Raw genomic sequence first — 20,889 nt, forward strand, 5'->3', positions numbered from 1 at the left:
TTATAAAAACATTTTTGAGAATTTTTGAAATACGAGGAAGGTCAGAAATCAGTCTCTAATTAGTTAAAATAGCTGTTTAAATTACAGCAACTTCAAAAACCATCTAAGAAAGATGTTTCCTCACATGGTAGCAAGTAATGAACTTTTCATTTCATTTCACATGAATAAATTCGAAGTGCATATTCTATTATGAATATCACGTAGTACTACACTGTGACATATACATGTGGGACAAGGGAAGTTTATAGAATAGGTTTCTCATTTATTAAAGTAATTACAGTAATTTATTTTAATCCAGCTTGGAAGCCTATTTTGGATTCTAATGTAAAGTTCCAGTTAAATTCCACTTATGTAATGGCAGTTCTCAACAACAGTCATCTCAATGTACTTCACATTCTGAGGCACAAACCCAACAATATTACTGGGAGAAACCGAATAATCTAACGATTCCCTGTGAGCAAGAACTTGGCAACCTCTCGTTTAAAACAGGAAACCTCCGGCAGAACAAGGCACAGGAAGGGGCAACCATCTGCTGTGACTGATTGGGAGATGATCAGAAAGAGAAGGCAGGAGAGAGAGAAGCACAGACAGACCACAAGCAACAGACACAAGAAAACAAAAGTTAATGACATGCAAGACTGGTGTATAAATACATGTGGACTGGAGAAGAGGGGAGTGGAGGAGAAGTGCTCAGTGCATCATGGGAGGTCCCCCTGCAGCCTGAGCCTAAAGCAGCATAACTAAATGATGATTCCAAGTCACGCCAACTATAAACGTAACCAAAAAGGAAAGTTTGAAGCTAATCTACAGGGAGCGTATCTGCGTATCTGAAGGCCGTGAATCCCATTGGACCTCTCTGTAGGGACCACAAGCAAGCCTGTAGTCTCTATTGAGATATCGTTATACTACAAGGTCTTTAGGATGTGATGTGTTATGATCATTTGTAATTTTTATGCAAGGAGAGGGGATGAGAAATCTTAAGTTCATGCTCGTAATGTCACCACATTTACTCTGTTACTACATGTTGTTTTCATTTGTTGTGGCTTTTCTGCAAGACTTGTAAAAACAGTGTTCGCAGGGCAACAGTATCACCATTACAGGGGAAGCTGAAGAAAGACTGCTGGACGACACAATTATCTTACTGGTATGAAAACTGCAAGGAAACATTTGCAAGCCGAGTCCATCACCCACCACCGAGCGCAGTGCTTCTTTGCCAGGAGACCATTTGGCCCCTTACAGCTCCACACATTTATTCTACTCGTAAACAGCTAAATATCACAGACCAGAGCAAACAACTATAATTCACATAACTCCCATCTCCCTCCAGTAATTAGCCTCCCCCACCATTTCCTCCTCTGCAAGTACTTAATATTTCCAGAATGCAGCGCTGTCTCACTAATTGTTTTAAACAGCGCGTCTCTTAACATCTTAATGTTTCGCTTTAATTTAATGTAAAAACTTCCTACATAATAAGATAGTAGTCTTGACTCAAACATTTTAGCAATAATAGGCTTCATGAATAATTCAACAGTACAAAGATATATAAATAATGTTTAATTAAATACCACGGGGAAATTAGAAGCCAGCAGTACCAAACAAAACACATAACAACATCCCTGATAACGGTTCTGTTTTTTATGGCCTATTGTTTTATTATTTTGGAACTACTGATTTTTAGTACAGGTTTTAGTGGGAGAACTTGCAGCTCCTATGAACACATTTACAGCAACAGCTTATTTTTAAGAGTACACATTTTGAGAGAGAATAGTCATAATAATAAAACCTTAAAAAGAATCTGCAATTTGCATGTTACTATGTGAATGTTAACTTTTGTTAATCTGCTCTTAACCTGCTCTTTTTGATGCGTGCCTCCTATCAGCTTTCATCCCTAATTTCTGTTTAGTGTTCGGGCGTTTTGGAGTAGATTGTTGGCAAGGCTGCCTGAAATCTCTTCTTTATGCAGAGAGGATGATGCGTAGCTGCCATTTCAAATCTTTGCTTTACTGAGCAGCAATCCTCTTTCTGCAGCACACCACTTTTAAGGTAATTCCAACATTAATGTTAATGTTTAAGGATTTTACTTTGCATTGTTTGCATTGCAAATACTGAACCTATCCACTCCACCCATTGACAGCCCACTCCTCCCCCTATTTAGAAAAAATAAATGTAGGGCTCTTTAAACAAACACATTTGACTTATATTTAACAGATGCTTCATAGATGTTATCATTGTGACTCTAAAGTGCCTTCACCCATGTATTTGGTGGTAAAAATCTGTTATCTATTATTAGGTTGCATGTCTGTTGCATAATTTGTGCAGCCTTGCGATGCTGTGCTTTCTCAGTCAGGCCTTCCTTGAAAAAGAGATTTAAATCTTAAGGGACGTACTGGTTTAATAAAGGTTTAATGGAGAAAGGCCGGGGGAAGGTTGTGTGGAAGAAGGGATGCTCGGTCAGGGTGGACTGAGAGGGAAGAGAGGTGAGAGAGGAGGGGGAGGGCAGAGACTTTAATAGAGTATGGGTGGAGCATCAAGGAGACGGAGAACTCACTGATTTTCAACTTGAGCTTGTCTCTCTTTTTTTTTACAAAACTAAAAAAAGCTTTATATTTAAGCTGCAGTTCTTTACACATTCTCCACTCTCTCATTCTTCTGTGTATTTATACTTTTACTTTAATTCTTTATACTTCTGCTCTTTGTTCTTTTTCCTGTTCTTCAGTTTTATGAATGTCTTTGTCATTTTTCCTTCACTTCACCCAGCTGTTTATACAGTTCCTCCTCTATTTTCATTCTCCTGTTCTTTTCTGATAGCTCCTTATACCTTTTCTCCATTTCTTTGTCCTCCTGCAGATCTTGCTTTTGATTATCAATTTCTTTCTTCAAGTCTGCAAGTTCTTCCTTGTGACTAATGTTTTTGTTGTTGTTGTTGTTGTTTGTTTCTTTGTTTTTTATTCAACAGACCACCGGGGAAACAATTAATACACAATGAAAAGAACAGGCAACAGTAAAAGCTAAGGGTTAAGCCAGCATCACAAAACTCTAATGAAACTAAGTTCAGCTGTATACCAGGTTTAAACAAAGAGCAACACAGCAAACAGGTTTAACAAACAAGCTTCACATGCAAAGCAGATGAGGAGGACACTGCATGTTCACTTCAGAGCAGCAGTTCCCCCATTTTTATCCAGAGGTCCTTTGGCTTATTTACTCGCTCATTTAGTATCGACATTCTCCGAGGATGAGGTTATCTTTAGATGTTTTCCACAATCCAGTGATTTTGTTTGGAACATCTTGGTGAAGACTCGAGTGCGGAGTGCCAACAAATCCTCCATATCCATATTAGGTTCCTTTGGACACGGTTTAGACACGGAAACAAAGACACTTCTAAAGTAAAAGTAAACTTTGTTGGACGTAGTTGGATATGCATAAATTATAGACGGACATTTATCCAAACTTCCAAACATCCAAACTTTTTGAACCAATGCAAATTATTTGAAATCACGCGTTGTTCTTACAAAACAAACCAAAATACCCAGGAAATGATCTTTGGTTTGCAAGCATTAGGAGGCCATGTGTGTTTGTGTGATTGTGAGTCAGTTTCCTTCAAAAAGTGTTTAAGTTACTATACCTGTTCCAAACATCCCAAATTATCGAATAGTAGCTGGGATGGAAAAATTTGAGCTTTTGATTATTTTAAGAACCTTTGTAGAAACATGTATGCACAAAGTTTTTGCTTGGGATATAAAGATAACGCTTTATGACTAAGTGACGCTGTGTAATTTGGCTCAAGTTTTCAAGTTCATAAGTCAAGCTCAGCTTCAGCGCTGTCACCGTCTCACCAGTCTGAGTCTGTAATCTATGTGTAAACTGAAAGCTGACAGCTGATTCCCTCAACTTTAGATTTCACACAGATTTCTATAAATTTTAAAATAATGTATTTAGGTTTTATCAATGAAGTTACAATCCCTTTATTATGCAAGCCAAATATTTTAGCCAAGTGTATAGGCTTGCAAAATCATGCATGAAAAAATGTATGGTAATATTCCTCTAGTCAAATTATGCAACTTTAGTTTTTTGAGATCATTACATAAGATGTCCTCTCCTAGTTTTTCCACCCAGGATTTCATAACACTTCAGCTGAGTCTTCTCTTTCTGTGAGAATTTCAGACTTCTGGTGAGATGCCTGCATGCTATACTGTACTCTTTTTACCATTACTGCAAATATAACCACTGTATTCACAGTGTGTGGTTATATTTGCAGTAGTTGCAAAATGAGGTTATAGTAAATGTGACACAAGGTATATGTCAGGCTTTTATAAACACTGGAACAAGTGTCTGTATAGTTTGTGATAGTTCTGTCTGCTTGAAGATAGATTTTTTTAATAATATGGACTAATCTTGTCTGGAAAAACGTGAATTAATTAATTTAATTAATTAAATTATTATAACAAACAAGTACTATTGTAAAAAGCAAGGAAGTTGTGAAACGCTGGCTTTTGTGGGTTTTTTTTTAGCTTCAATAAATTAAAGTAAAGATGAAAGAGAAAGAATTACATGTTGCTGGCAGTATTTCTAATAACAAACGTGGATATGTCTACTGGCAGCCCAATTTAGAAACAAAAGGAAAACTATATTAGAGATGTTAAAAACAGGCTCAACACACTTGCTGCAGCCAAAGCAGCACATGTGTGGGTGTGTTATAGGAAAAGCATTTAATGAAAGTGTGTGTGTGTGTGTGTGTGTGTGTGTGTGTGTGTGTGTGTGTGTGTGTGTGTGTGTGTGTGTGTGTGTGTGTGTGTGTGTGTGTGTGTGTGTGTGTGTGCTTTAAGAGCTTTGCGTGGTGAGTAAGACTTGAAAAGTTCGCTATAGCCTAAAGTCTATTTAAGGGAAGGATGGAAAGTTGGAAAAGTCGCCTAAATTAAAAAATAAAAAAAAAACGCTCCTTATCACTGCTCTATCTTTAAGACACCAAAATATGACGAAACAATAATTACGGTTTATTTTATGCATTTTTCAAAAAAAAGTAGATATTTTCACAAGAGAAAGTCGTATAGACTGAAATAGCTTCACATGCAGCGAGAAAAAGTGCAAGGTATAAAGTTGCTCCTAAAAATCTATATGTGTTAGATGCTCATGGGGGAAATAGAAAAACTTTAAGGTCTACTAGAGACCCTTTTACAACCCCGTGCACAGGGGTACATGAGATTTCCAAGGAATGGAGTTGTTATTTTCCCGAGAACTGTTTGGTCAGTACTCAGTGGTTTTGTACTTATTGATCTCCAGTTTCAAACATAAGATGAGGTCTGCCATTACCGTGGTGACTTTTGATGGGTTAAACCTGAAATGACCCCGCTAAGCTTTAATCCTGCTTCATTTCAGGTGTGCTGTTTTCCGTTTATGCGTTATTGGCTGGTTCGTGTGTTTCTGTGCCATTAAACAACAAAAAGCACAGCTTTTAAGTCACGGCTCGCAATTTTTGAGGACATTTTTCTTGACATTCCCAGTACTTTAATCACTTCTCAATAAAAGTGAAATCCCCAGAAATGTAATAGCTTTCTATTACTGAGATCTAAACTTGAAAATCCACTTTCTCGTTGAGAGTTGGAAGAAAGCTCTTAATTGTCTATGCTAGACATACAGCCAGGAGTCGAGTAGTTTAGTTTAGCCCTAAATATGTCAACAACTCAATAAGAGAAACAAAGCAGAAAAATGATAATTTGTGGTTTTTCAAGGAATTTGTGGCAATATATTTGTTTGTCAGTTGAGGACTTATCTGGGTAACATTTTCCTCCTGCCTTTAATCTTTATGCTAAGCTAGTGGAAACAATATCTTGGCTGTAGCTTCATATTTAACAGACACATATCAGAGTGGTATTGATCTTGTCATCTAGCCCTCAGCAAAAGAGCTGCCGCAGCCATTTAATTTATCTTGATCTAAAATATCCTTGGCTACAGAGAGCATGCTATTTTTTCATCTGTCAGTCTGACCCATGTCTTAATAAGGAGATAAATATAAAGCATAAACACCATTCCATCAGAGCAAATAGCAACATGTATGTGTTGAAGAGTGCTTTTGTTGCTTTAAACCAAACACAGGTTGTGGATAGGAAAGCTGAGCTCTGGTGTGAGTCATACATTTCATATGCTCACTATCCATCCTAATGTTGTGGAAAAATTACTAAAATTATTAAATAAAAAATAATTCAAAATTATCAATGACAAAGCTGAAGACATAGACAAATGCAAAAACAAGTGAAGGCCTAATAGAGCATCTAAAGAGATCATTTGGTGATGCCCATGGATTTTAAAGTTTAGGAAGTCATTGATTGCAAAGTATTGAAAACAATCCTTTCACTGGAAATAATGTTTGTTTTGTACAGTTACCTTTGAGAAAATGGGGGGAATATGTATAAAAATATCTGTAATTCCCAAACAGTGCAAACATTATTGTTAAAGCCCTTGAATTAAAGCTGTATATAATATAATCAATCAATATAATCAAAGAATTTTACTGCAGAGACTCCATATGAGGTGTTTGGAAACTCCAAGAAAGAGAGAGAGGAGAGCTGAAGGAGCCAGGACCGCGCTGTCTTCAGTCCTCTCATTTGTCAGTCGTATTGACCGAGTGCCACTGGCTCCAGATCTGTATCACATTTAATGTAATCAACACTGTGTTTCTGTCTAGAGAAGACTCGGGACGCATACAGATAAAAGTACTCTTAGTGGAGTCCTAAGATGGTGGAGAAGAGCCCTTAAAGCATCCAGCAGTGAAACTGAAGGTGACTAAGGAGCAAGTTCTCACTGTACTCAGTGGTATCTTGCTCTTTTTCTTACTTCTGTCTTTGACAGCTGCATTGTCTATTACCAGTCCACTCAGGCCAGGGACAAGCCTGTGGGGAGCATTGTTTGTCACAATTTCAGACTTTTGACTCATAACTTTGTGCCTGAAAATAGCAGTGGACTCACTTTTATACTCCTGGTACTTCTAGTACAGAGGTTCCCAAAGTGGGGGGCCCGCCCCCGCAGAGCCATTGCAGTGTATGTTGGAGGTTGTGTTTTTACATTTTTCTTGTAAAACAAAGTTTGGGAACCACTGTTCTAATATATCAACTGTCCACTGCTTAAAAACTAAGTGTATACTTATCAGCTAGACACTGTCGATCGTTTGTGTATAATGAAAAGTTGCTATGCACGATATTATGTTTGATTAAACATACATACATATTGTACAATAGGATTCCATAACTTTCATTATGGTTCTATATGTACATGCTTTATGGTTTATCTAAATGTTAATGACATGCATAAAATGAGTCCAGAATAATTTACATGGCTTCAAATTCCAGATTTATACAGATTTATCTGACAGTAAACTTTTTCTCTAGTCCCTATTGTCATGACAAAAAAGTGATATCATGCTTTTATAGGTTATTGAAGGTGTATACGCACTATTTTAGCCCATTGGTAGGTGGCTGCTCGGTAGCATGATGATGTCATACCGTAATGTCTGACAGAAAATAATCTCCAGAGGCCTAAGATGTCTTATAGGAGGAGTTGGTGAACAAACAGAAAGTCAGGCAGACAGAGATTTAATATATTATGTTAAGCAGATGTTCAAATGATAATTGTTGTTGTGAAGTCAAAGCGTCGTAAGTACCTCAGAATCACATTATTTACACATAAAAGCCATAGTAACATTTAATTTAAGTTGGGTTTCTTGTTAGAGAAGTCCAATGTTTGCTCTTTTTTTTAGTCTCCACTTAGTCTCTGAGGAAATATCTAGCAAGGAACAATCTGTTACTAAATGCTCATTTTACCAGTTCTGTTATCCATCTTTATCCGAATCTCTCACACACACACACACACACACACACACACACACACACACACACACACACACACACACACACACACACACACACACACACACACACACACATCATATATTGAAGTTGTATAAGGATTATCAGGATAGTAAAAGACACATGCTAGGATGCTAGGAAACACATCCTCAATGAGCTACCTGATGTTCTTGGATTATCATACACTCTCACTCAGATGAGTTTTTCTTTTTCTTTGTTTGTGGGCCATGATTTTCCTCATTTAAAGCCATTTTGAGCGCCTTTCTGCCACCTCCGTGGTAGATTTGATGGCTCTCCTTTTCGCAGCTCCTGTGATGCAGAGCAGTATATAGACCTTGCACGAGTGTGCCCTCTTCATACCCCTTCGATGGGCTCACAGAATGCTTTCCAGCTGCTCCTCCTGCAACGCTCCACCAGCTCCTGATGACTGAACCTCTTCCTTTCACTCCATGTGTTTCTCCCAGGACACCACCAGCTCTAATAGGTTCACCTGCTTGCAGGTGACTGATGTGAGTGCCACATCTGACCTCAGTTAAGTTTCCAAAGCATGCTCTGGGAATGTTAGCTCCCCAGACTGAAATCACATATCCCAGTTCGACACTAATGTGAATAACTCAGCAGCTGTGGTTTGGGCAGCTAGCTAGCTCTGACAAAGGCAATGTTCCTCTGCTGGCAAATACATATGCCCTTCCCATTGCTTTGGAGATAGTAATCAGCAATAGACATCAGCATCTGAACACCTTTTCCAAAGGTACATTGAAATACACATTCACTTCATGCCTCTTTGGATAAAATGTTATTTTACAAATGAGTGATAATCACTGAAAATATCGGACAGCATGAATTTCATGAATTCAGACAGCCTGTCAGTATAAATGCCTACTTTGTAGCTAAACCAAGACAGCTAGGTCAGCTAATTTCCTGTCAGATGCAGTGTGAAAAAATGTGTAGCCTGCCAACAAATACAAAAGGAGTTTAATTGCTGTACCTGAAAAACCCACATCTCCTTGATATACCTATAGGTTGCTCCTATAGCTTCTTTGCTTTATTTCTCAGCCTGCTTCGGTTTATTGTCTGCACTGTAAGAAAAAAAGCAAAAATTATTCATGAAAAACAATCAACCTCTCTGCCTTATGCAGTTGTATAATGCACGGTCACTCAAAATTTGAATTCTACAGCAGCAGCAGCGGTAGCAGCTCTGGACTCTCAATCCTCTCCACAGAACACAAAAACACAACAAATACTACTAATGAACACTACAGTGAATGTTCCCATTTGCTAAGGAGAAGGAAAATTATGCTATTTGAGCAAACTTGCAATTAGGCAAACTTCTTCTGAAAGAGAGTGAAGGAACAAACGCAAGATTATCAGCCATTCTGTCAGATGTAAACATCCATCACAATTTAGACACCAAGATCCTCATTTAACTTTAACCTGCTGTTCTTACAGAAGTTGTGAAAATATTTTTTTCCCCTGTAATGAAGGATAATCAGGATTTCAGCTTTATACCTGAACTACTGGCTTTTTCACAGCCTGCCTGGTTTTGCCCTGTCAGACTTTATCGTCTGTTACTGTGTGGCTCAGCAGGAATCCGTGGACCAAACGAACACGGGCCAACAGGGATTCATGTTTTGCTTTGTGTGTTTGAAAGATATCATTGTGAGATATCTAACCGGGGACATTCACTTTGGCTAAACTTGAAACAGAGTGTATGTTTTTCATGACTGTGGATTTTGTCACCGATCCTAACAATGACATCCTGCCACGGTTGACAGGAGGAAAGACTGCAGCAACCAACCACCCCTCCAGTGTTCGCATGAATTTGGAGTGTTGTTTTTGACAAACTTTTCTTTCTGTGTGAATAATAATCATCATAATAATAATAATTTAGCCAGACTTTAGATTGCATTTGTTGTTCAATCGGTTGTCAAGAAGTAACCTTTGGTTCAATTCAGTTCAGTTCCACATATACACAATCAGACTGCTTGGAGACAGTGAGAAAGAAAAACTCCCTTCTAACAGGAAGATACCTCCAGCAGAGCCAGGCTGGGGGAGGGGCAGCCATTTGCCACAACCACTTGGGTTTGAGGCGAAAAGTACAAATAAATAAATAAAGCCAACGTAGACAACAGCTTCCCAGATTAAAACCCCACATTTAATCACACACACAAACATGTTTAGCATAGGAAACTGTTTTGGTCTTTGCAGTCAATTTTATCCTTTTCTGAAAAATTCAAAGCACAATTTCTTTGAATAATCTACACACTTAAATTTGATAAACATTATTAGAATAAAGTCCTAAAGTACATTGGTGGCTGTCTGTTAAGCTTTACCTCGCCACATTGGAGTAACCTCAAGTCCCAAAGGGCAAAATACTTTTTTAATTCAAGTACATTTGCTGTTGTAAAAATGCATTTTATTCTAGGACCCGTGCAGTGTTATTTTTACAGACAAACTATGTCGCCATGTACTGCAATGTGCTGAAAAGGAGAAGCACAAAAAAAGTAGGTTGGAGTATGCTCTGTTCATCTCTCTCACTCTCTCCCTCTCTCTCTCTTTTGTTTTATAACCATCTAACCCAATCTGATAGCAGCTAATGAGTGTGATTACTTTAGAAGCTGCTAATAGCTGTAGCTAATCCCCTCTCTGCCCCCTTTCATTTCATCACGCTCCCCTCCTCCTGCATCGCTCCACGCATCTCTTAGCTTTGTGACGTTCCATGCCATTATTATCAGATGTGAGGGCCCTGAGCATCCTCCTGCCGTTACCCTCCCCTTAACTATTATCCATCACTACTGACAAGTGGAAAATGTTGTGCTTGAAGTGGAGTTACTTGTGAGGTGTGTGTGACGGGAGGTATGTTAATGTCGCTCTGTGCAGCGCACACGAGCCACACCTGTGTGGGAGTCAGACTGGCTGACCCATAAGCGGCGTTGTGTGCCGCCCCCGCTGAGCTGAAAGTGACATTTTGCTTTGTGGGAATATTTTAACCTTTCTGCAAACTTAAGAAAGACTCTTTCTTTTCGCCTCCTCTCACTTTGGACAACCGCTAACAAGCCGAGTGGGCCCACGGAGCACAGCGAAAATCACATTGCCTACATTTCTTTGGCATAGGTGAGAAAATTAGGTTTTGAAAATAAAAGTTAAAAGGGAGAAGCCCCCAAAGGTGCGAGTGAAAATGAAGCGCTATAGACGTAAATGTAAATGTTCTGCCAGAGTGAATTACTGATTGAGCTTATGGGTCTGGGTATTCTCATTAATTGATATGGGCAGGGGAAACCAATCTGTGTATGCCAGTGCCAGTATTTCTTTATGAAATATAATCTGTATTACAGAAAATTAAATTAACTCTCGAAAGAGCCACTCCCGTGTTGGAGAGTACTTAAAGCTAATAAGGAATGTGTATGAAATTAATGTATCAAGCCTTCTAGCAAACTAGGATGTATACAACAGAACATACTTGTATGTGTGTGTTGCTTCATCTGCTTAAATTGATGACTCAAAAGCACTTCCTTACTGCACTTTTAGCCTTCACGCACACTTACTCAGGGTTCAGTATCTTATAAGAACATGTTAGAAGAGGCAGGGATCAAACCATTGACCTGCCTTAGTAGACAGCCTGCTCTACCTGCTGAGAAGGAAGAAGGACGTAGACAGAAACCTGCTGTCAGGGTTATCACTCTTTCCATACTGTCGTCCTTTTCTCTCGGCTCATGTTGCACTATGATAAGGTTAATTAAAGCCACATAATATGAGATGGATACATGTAACCTATGCAACTCCACTGGTGCATGCAAACTGAACTGTGAACCTGCTGGGAGACGAAACCTCACATTAAGGCGTGTGCAGCACTCACTCACAGACCAGGAAGTCTTGAGCAAAAATATTCAGTCTTTATTCTGACCTATAGAGAGGATCATGCTCAAATGCAAAAGGCCACTGAGTTTTATTATTGCTGTGAAAATCCATTAGGAGGAGTCCCACCTTTACTGCATAGAGAGCAAAGCAAACATTGCATGCATTTAAACATGGTGGTGTGGTGTTACCTTAGCTGTAGCATGAGTGTGTATGCACACTCAGGGATATAACAACAAATCAAATCCACACAGAAGTGGTGTGTGGGTGCAGAGGAACAGCGCGCCACATATTGTTTTGCCGTAGCTTTCTCTCTGGTTTTGGCTAATGTATATTAGCCCCTCTGCCTGACTTGTTTGTCTTAGACACACACACACACACACACACACACGAACACACACACTTTAAGCCTCTGTACTCCCTCCCTCTTTGCTTCCCTTTCTCTGATTTGCAGCAGGAATATTATAATATTTCTTTTCCTCATAAATCACTGTGACAGAGAAGGGCCACATTACACCTGAGTATAGGAACTCCCCGCTTTCTTTCTTCTACTCTTCCTTTTTATCACACTCCTTATTTTCACTCTCTCCTGCTTCTTCTCTGACTCCCTCAAGGACTGACACATGGCTCCTCATCAGTGCGGGGAGAACGTCAACAGCAGCCTTGTCCCCTGAGTGTGTTTTTTAGCTCTCCCTAATTGGCATGTGCATCATGACACAACAGTTCTCCTGTGTGCACTTTCACAGTTACAGAAGACCTTTAGTAAATCTAACTAGCATAGCCTTTGTGTGACACCTATCCAAAACCAGCATCATATACTTATGAATAAAGAACTCGAAGAGGAAAACAATCACGTCTGCTGGGAAGAGGACAGAGGCACCGAAAACACATTCTCATTTGGGAGCTGCCTTGCCCTGAAGCAGGTCCAGAGACCACACTTATTAAACAGTTGGTGCTATCCCTGCCTACCTACCAGGTCCCAGCTGGGTAATCATTAACCCATGCAGATGCTCACAAGATACAGGGTGCCTGCAGGATACAGCTGTCAGGCACATTAGGTCCTTCTTTAAATATACAAGCCCTCCTTCCTAAAAATTTGTGGCCTGTCAAAAATGGACAGATGAGATATTGAAGGCGACAAGGACGTGCCATGTGGTGGATGATTTTCTCTTCACCTTCTTATGAAGGAACAATGAGCCAGAGTGTCAGCAGGAAGTCTGCTTTCCACTTGTTTCAGCACAAGATGCTTAGAAAACTTGTTTCACACAGCAGGTGATCTGACTGCTTCTTATTAAAGTTCTGGGGTTTTTTTAGGGGAATTTTATAAGATCTATACATAGTATCTCCCTATAAAGTGATTACAGCTAACTAAATGTTCTGGAAACATTACTTTATCATTGATGTTTTCCTTGAGAAAACTGATGTTCTCTTTAGTTTATTCTAAAGAAACACAGTTCTATTAAATTACATTGATATAGCTGTATAATGAAAGGTATTAGAGAGGAAAAACACATGAGCAGTGTTCAAGAGTTGAGTGGTGAGCGGTGAAGAAGTCCCTTAACAACTGGAGCCTGTAGCAGCATAACTAACCAATGTTTCAGAGTCACCTGACCCAGCCCTAAATATAAGCTTTATCAAAAAATGAATATTTTAAGCCTAATCTTAAAAGTGGAGATGATGTCTGTCTCCCGAATCCAAAATCCTGACACCTGAAGGCTCTGCCTCCCATTCTGCTTTTACAAATTATGGTAACAACAAGTAGAGTTGAACTGAAGTGCTCAATAGGGATAATATACTATGGAGCCTTTAAAATGGGTGGAGCCTGATTCATCAAGAGGATTAAATTCAGTTCTAGATTTAACAGGGAGGCAGTGCAGAAAATGTATGGTCTCACTTTCTAGTGCTTGGTTGAACTGTCATACAGTCTAAAGAAAAATCTGATTTGTTAAATATTAAAATGATTTTCCAGTATTACCAGTTTGTTACCAGGGGAGTGAACTGTATAGTAAAACTTATTGTAAAATGAAAAAAGAAATCTAAAATAGTCTTAAAATCCTTTGACTTAATATTAAAGTTAAAGGAAATGTTACCAACACAAAGTTTGATTGCAGCAGTTCTTTTACAGCATTAGTGATGTTTTAAACACAAGATTATTTTTAAGTTCACCACAGGTGTCAGGTTCAATCAGGTGTTAATTCACTTTATGCCATCACCAAAGGTGTTTTAACACATAGATCACAGCCATTAACTTTTTTTTAGACATTACCTGTAGGGGCTATATGTGACAATTTTAATCTGTGACTCATGACTGAAATTTCAGGATTAAGCTTTTAGTATGCAAATACCTGAGTACTGTATTGTGAATTTATAGCTATCCAGTGGGCCTCGGGCAGTAAAACCTCAACTAAACCTTTCCGTTGCGCAAAAGGCTGTGTTCTATGTGACAGGGGACATTTTTGACACCAGTGACTGTACATTTCAAGTGTATGTGAAAAAAACAATCATATGTGTCATTGCTTGAAGTATAGTACATCTATAAGTAAGGACTAAAGGAATAGACCTGTGTTCACTTAGAAATATGGAAAAATGTACAGTGTAGCCAAAAATGCTGAACAGTTTGATAATATAGAGGTAATATTTAGTACGTTTAACATTAAATGGTTTAAGCAGAGAAAGAAAATCTGTCTGGAAATTTGGAAATTTTTTTACTTTCTAGTTTATGGACTTGAACATTTCACATTTTCTGAAATTCTGGGGGGGAGTGGTTTAATTGTTTTTTGTGCTTCCTTTTGTCTTTCAACCAAGAGCTATTGAGATAACTCATTTTGGGTAAGAAAATATAAGAAAACACAATGTGTAATTTTTTCCCAGGCCTCCTTTGTGAGCCCCCATTAAGTTTTGCATTTGCCCAAGGCAATTGAAATGCCAGTAAGCCTTTCACTAAAAGCTCGACAGGAACGTCTATCTCCATTACATGTCAGTTCCTTTCATCGGTCTTCATCTTCAGTGTCCACTATGTCTGCTCTTCTCCCTCCCTGGATACGTATGCTGCTGCAACTTTCTTTGCTACAAGCTGGTTAAAGTTCTCTGTGCAGCTCAGAAGCCCTCATATACGATTCTGTGCAGGTTCAGAGTCATTTGTCTCTTTGAATGCCGGGGCTCTGTCCAGAAAACAATAGACAAACCTTTTGCGAGGAGATCATCAAAACCAGCTCAAGCCACTGATTTATGCTAGCAGAGAATTGGGATTGGGTTAATGTTTTTTTTAGATAGCAGTGGTTGGACTTCAGTCACTTGATCTTCAAATGTCTGTGACATTAAATTAAATAGCTGAGCAGCATGTGAAATGGATGATGGCGTGAGGGTAAAAGAGCGGGATTTCCTATGTTCAGTGTTTGATTCCCGTGCGCCTGATCATGAAATTTAATTTCTGGTGGCGACACGGTTTATCCCTCCCTTCTAGACTTTTATCAATTTGATCTCTTTGATCTATATTTTAATGAAAGCCTGCAGCCAAAAGCATCAGGACCACTTGCAACCCATTGAACTTCTGCTAGCTCGGCAGCAGCTAATGGACTGTGAATTTGAACAGTGAGGCGTCAGTGCATCATTTTGAAACATACACCAGAGACCGGTGCTGGGTAGCTTCCCACAATGAAAAACATCTTCCCTGCTGATACACAGATTTTCTTCTTCCCACATGTTAGAAAATCTGAAGACGAAGAATGTGTTGCTTTTTTTGATATTTCTTTTCTTGTATTGTTGCACTTGCTATAAAGAAAGCCCAGGTGAACATGTTTCCGGTGTAAACAACACCCACCATCATCACATAACGTATACAAAAAAGTAACATGACAGAAAGCTATGTGCTCATTCCTAGCTAGATAGTGATATTCTTGCACTTGGACTAGCTTTGAAACTTTATAATTCAACATAATTCCTATCTACTAATAGTGGGCCTTGGGGCAGCAACACATTTCATCCATTGTCTGAAACAAAGCTTTCTTCCGATTAGCCGCTATTCAAACATAAGGGCTAAAGAGTTTAGATGACCATATAAATGATTAATCACATTACACTAGAGTAAAAGTAGACAACCTCCCTGCCTAATACCTAGCAAAAATATATTTTTAAATGTACTCACCCAGAGGTTAAACATGCAACACCTCTAATCGCTGGGAGATCACTTCTGATCACATAGTGTTTGCCCAGTTGCCAGAAATGTGTCTCCAAACAATTGTAGTCCGACTCAGACTGACTGCAATCACTCTTAGACAGGTTGGCAAAGGTTTGCAAATAACTGCTGTCTAATTTATCAACATGGTTGACATATTGCAATCAGTCTGAGCTGATGAGCACCTGTGTGCAGTATAATCTCTTTGCAGTTGAGTTCAACAGATTGCCAACTGGTTGTATTCTGGTTATTTTACTATATAAAAGCAAAGTTGCCCATGTCATTTTGTAGTAAAATCACTGTGCTGCAGCAAATATGTTGCTATTTGTGGAGTCATTTCTGTATCAGATCTATGAGGTTCTGGCTGCACTCTGAATTTAAGTAGTTAATGTGAATTTCTGTGAATTTCTGTGTATGTATATGGCAACAGATTTTCAACAGAAGGTAAAAGATGTGAGATTTTCGCCAAGTTATTACAGTTAATTATAGGAAAAGGATTGCAGGAAGTGGTAGCTTGACCCCATTCAACTAAAAAACGAATAGAAAACTGAAAACAGACTGACTGTCTTATTGTGGCTTTATCATTGCACCAGAGTTGCTTTGAAGATAGAAGCTGACTGCGAGTTGTCGCAGACCTGGTCCCTGTCTTTCAAGCAAACATTTCAAAAGCACTGAGGTTTCACAAGTTCATTGTCAGCTGCTGATTTTGATGGTCTACAACCGACCTGGTTGATAGGACAGGTTAAACTTCACAGCCAGAGCCTGGATGGATGGATGGATCATCTTTATCTTTGTGTGACTGTGTAACATTTGGAGGATTTTTAATAGACTACAATAATTGCTATGAAACAAGTATATTATTTCCCTCTAAAATGTAATGGAGCAGAAGTGTGAATTAGCATAAAACTAATACTCTGAAGGTACTACAAACATTTTCACAGCAGGGATGTACGATGAGTATCATTGAAAAGGTAATTTAATTTGAGCCACATTAAGTGGGGGCACATAAATACATATGCCATCTTTTTTTCTAGATTTGTTATTGCACAGTTATTGTCAATTGGCTTTCTGATAAAATTAACAAAGGAAGTCCAAATCTTAGCAAATTTACAGCATGATTCAAACATAAACAGCTAGGCTCATGAGGAGTCTTTCCTGTATGAGTCAATCACAATCAGACTGATGCTTAAAATAGATCCTGTAGCACTTAGATGTCAGAGCTGGTGAGAAGAAATAGTGAGTGGGTAAACTCAAGCATCATCTTGTATGAACAAGGTGTGAGGATTTTCATTCAGAGCACTGAACGTATCATCTAAACCTGATAAGAGGCTTTCACACAGGCTGCACTGAAGGTTAAAGGAATGTTTTAGAGATTTTTTTTTTTGAATTGTAAGATCTTAGTGATAAAACTTTGTGTGACTTCTTTATTCTTTAATTGAAGTTTACTTGAAGTTTCCCAAAATAAAAGCATCGTAATGTCATTCTGCCGCTCATACTTCATATGTGATGTATTCATGAATGAAAACATGTCAATCAAAGCACATGAGATTTTTTTGTTTTTTTAAGAAACACGGGGAGATACAGTTTCAGCAACCATGAGTCTGCATCCAATGCCTCACAGATGAAAGCTCCAAAATGTTTCAGGACGAATGGGAAGCTTTGGAAATGTTGCCCGGTAAGAAAGCTGTCTTGTTTTTTGTTTGTTTCTTTCCTATTATTTAACAAACAAATTATAATAGTGTCACACCTGGAGTAACTGACATTTTCAAGTACCTGAGATGACAGGTCTAGAACTTCTGCCATCTCGCCCGTCAACTTTGTGCTACCCCATAATAATAACTGTCAGCTGTCAACAACCCGACAACAAAACAGCCTTTTATCACACTGTTTTGCACTATGCTTGTCTCGCTAACAACCATAGTGGCGAGACCCTGAATGAAGGGAAACACTTGACGATGAACACTGTGAATAAGCATAAAGATGCTTTTTTGGATAATCCATCTGCTCTCCTACAAGGACATGCACATTGTGTATGGCCTACATTGCCAGCTCCAGTGAGGATCCGGAACAGACAGGACATTCGTCATACTCTTCCCTGTCCTCCTTTATGTGCCCACAGACTTCAAGGATTGCACGGCAGAATGACAGCGTCTCTAATAATGTTGCTGCAGAGGACAGCATCCCAGTCCTTCTGCTATAGGAAACAAGCTGCAGGCCATTTTGACCTCTCTGACCATGACTGCTTCCCCCTGTTTTGGCTCTTGGCTCTGGCTGTGAAGTTTAACCTCTATGTCCTATTAATCAGGGTGTGTAGCAGGCCATCAGAAGCAGCAGTTCGCAGTACAGTAAGAAAAAAATGTAAAATCATCACATTGCAAGTATTACAATTCTAGATCTGTAGGGTTGATGTGGCATTTTACTGTGAAAGCTTTCATTCGGAATCATGGTGGATTTTTTTTTTTTAATTTTGTTTTAAAATATTCAATCAATCCACATCAATCATGTATCTGTGCAATAACTATGTGCCTGTTTCCTCATACACACATGCTAATGATTCCCCGTTGCATCTCGATTGCATCTTCTACATATGGTGCACCACTGCCCCCCTGTGGAAAACAGTAAAACGTGATGTCGTGCAGGGTTTAATTCTATTATTAAATCTAGTTTGTCAAAATCCAGCAGAATATTGTTTGATTTGGTAAAATTTATTAGCCTGGTTAGATTTTGGGGGGGGGGGGGGGTTCATCACTTCATCTGTAACATATTGAAAACTGGTCAAAATGAATAAAAGGTATGATTTAACAAATGTGTTTGTAAGGATGTAGGAACTGCATTGTTTTGACAGCTGCTCCAAACCTTTAAAAATTCTAAATTTTCTGGGAGGCAAAATTCACAAAACTGGTATAAAAATAGAATAAATTAAACTCAGAAAATGCCCAGAGAAGTCGTAATTAAGTAGTTAGTCACTTTCTGCATTCAGAATTCCACTGGCTAAAATGCAAAGCGTCTGTAGGTGGCAGATAGCTGTAGACACTCACAGTTGTTCCTCTCTCCTGACCACCTCTGTGCACAAAATGTTGTAAAAAAAAAAAAATAAATAAATAAATAAATAAATAAAACTTTCCAATTTGGAGTCATGACTGCAGATGTGCTCTCACTTATTTTCTTATGTAATTGTGCATACCCCATCCTTTTCTCTCCCTTTCCTTAAGAATAACTTTTTGACAGTCTCTCTTCCACTGAGGCCATTTCATTTGGTGAACAGTAGATGGATCAGCTGAAGGGTGATCTGTATCTCTTAGGTCCTGTGCCAGGTCTTTGCTGGATTTTTTTTTCCTGTTTCTTAAGGACATGACTTTCTGATAGTTTTTTAGACCTGACACTTCTTCTTTTGTCCTTTACTTATCCAGTTTCTTAAACTTTTTTTTTAAAAGACCTTTACAAAGCTTGAAGAACTATTGCTCAAGACTACTTTGAAAAATTATAAGGAACTTCAAAATCCATCCATCCATTCTCTTCCACTTATCCTTATCAGGGTCATGGGAGAGCTGGAGCCTATCCAGCCCTCCCTCCCGCCCAGCTACCATAGTTAGAGAGGTGAAGTACGCCCTGAATAGGTCACCACTCTGTCACGGGGCTTCTCCAGAATATGACAGTATATTGCATCAATGTGTTTTATGGTTGATATTCATATTCTTCCATGAGCTAATTGAAATACTTAACAACATAGTGTTGATAGTTTAGATAAAATGTGATTTTTGATATCTGGTAATTTATTTGAATGTATTTGTATTATTTTGTTATTTTTGCAAGTACGGCCATATTGTTGCGTTTAGGATGCTCACTTTTGCATAACAGGAAATGTGGCACTGGGATAGTCAGTAACATGTTGCAGCAGCCATTCTGGAATGAATTAAAAGTTAAGCAAAAATGAAAAACAGCAGATCAGTTTGCAAAGCTCTCCCCTTCACTCCCTCCCTTTGTCTCAATAAGGGACAAAGTGAGCAGATGGCTCCTCACCAGTGCTGGTGAACATCAGCAGCAGCAGCTTTGTCTCCTGAGTGGGTGTGTGCACGTGTGTGAGAGAGGGAGGGAGAAAGGGAATGTGAATTTTTTACATTTCTTAAGTGGTATGTGCATCACAGCAAGGCAACATGTGGACTTTCTCAGCAACAACAACAACAACAATAACAAAACGTTACTAAGACAAAGACCAAACTACAACATCATCATCAAAGAGAGCAATCACAATCTGCCAGTCTGTCTCCCCATAAAGACCCTATGAGGAGACAGAAGGAGTGAAAATGCATGCTCTGAATCAGAAGTGCCTACAGACAATCACTTCCTAGTTGAAAAAAATCCTGAATACAGAGATTTCTCAAATTTTCACGAGTCACCCTAGTAAATATTCTAGGGCCACATAAACCATTTTTAGATTTACTAATTAAAAGTAGCAGTGATAAATTAATAAGAAAGGACACATTATTTGTGTTTTGGTTGTCAGGGATTCAAGAAATCATAGGTAATTAAATAATGCCTCTCCACTGGGAAAACTGGATTAAATTATTACCTTGAATATGTTCATCACTGCTTTGGGCCATCCGTGAACCCTTAAGAAGACCAGCTAAATGGCAGCTATCACTCTGGAGCGAGTGTGTGTGTGTGTGGAGGGGGGTGGGGGGTGGGGGGTGCTTTCATATTTTTTGTCAAAGGAGACTCGGGATCAAAGACAATGCCAGAATTTTTGACAGAGTCCTTTGGGAGAATGGTACTGCCACTGGAGTTCAAAGATGTTCTGATAAGCAGGCTTCCTGCAGTCTCACATTTGAATTTCACTTTTATCTGTGCTGAAATTCTTTGCTGTTATTTTGTGTTTTTGCAGTTCTCACAAATTTCTTGACTTTTACAGTAGCTGCTCGAGACATTGCAGCAAAAGAAATTCTCATTGTGTCTTTAGGAGTCGGGCTCCCACAATTTACTCTAGGCAGCTCTTAGAATTTTTGC

The sequence above is a fragment of the Astatotilapia calliptera genome, chromosome 10 (assembly GCF_900246225.1).
Source record: "Astatotilapia calliptera chromosome 10, fAstCal1.2, whole genome shotgun sequence".
Taxonomy (NCBI): domain Eukaryota; kingdom Metazoa; phylum Chordata; class Actinopteri; order Cichliformes; family Cichlidae; genus Astatotilapia; species Astatotilapia calliptera.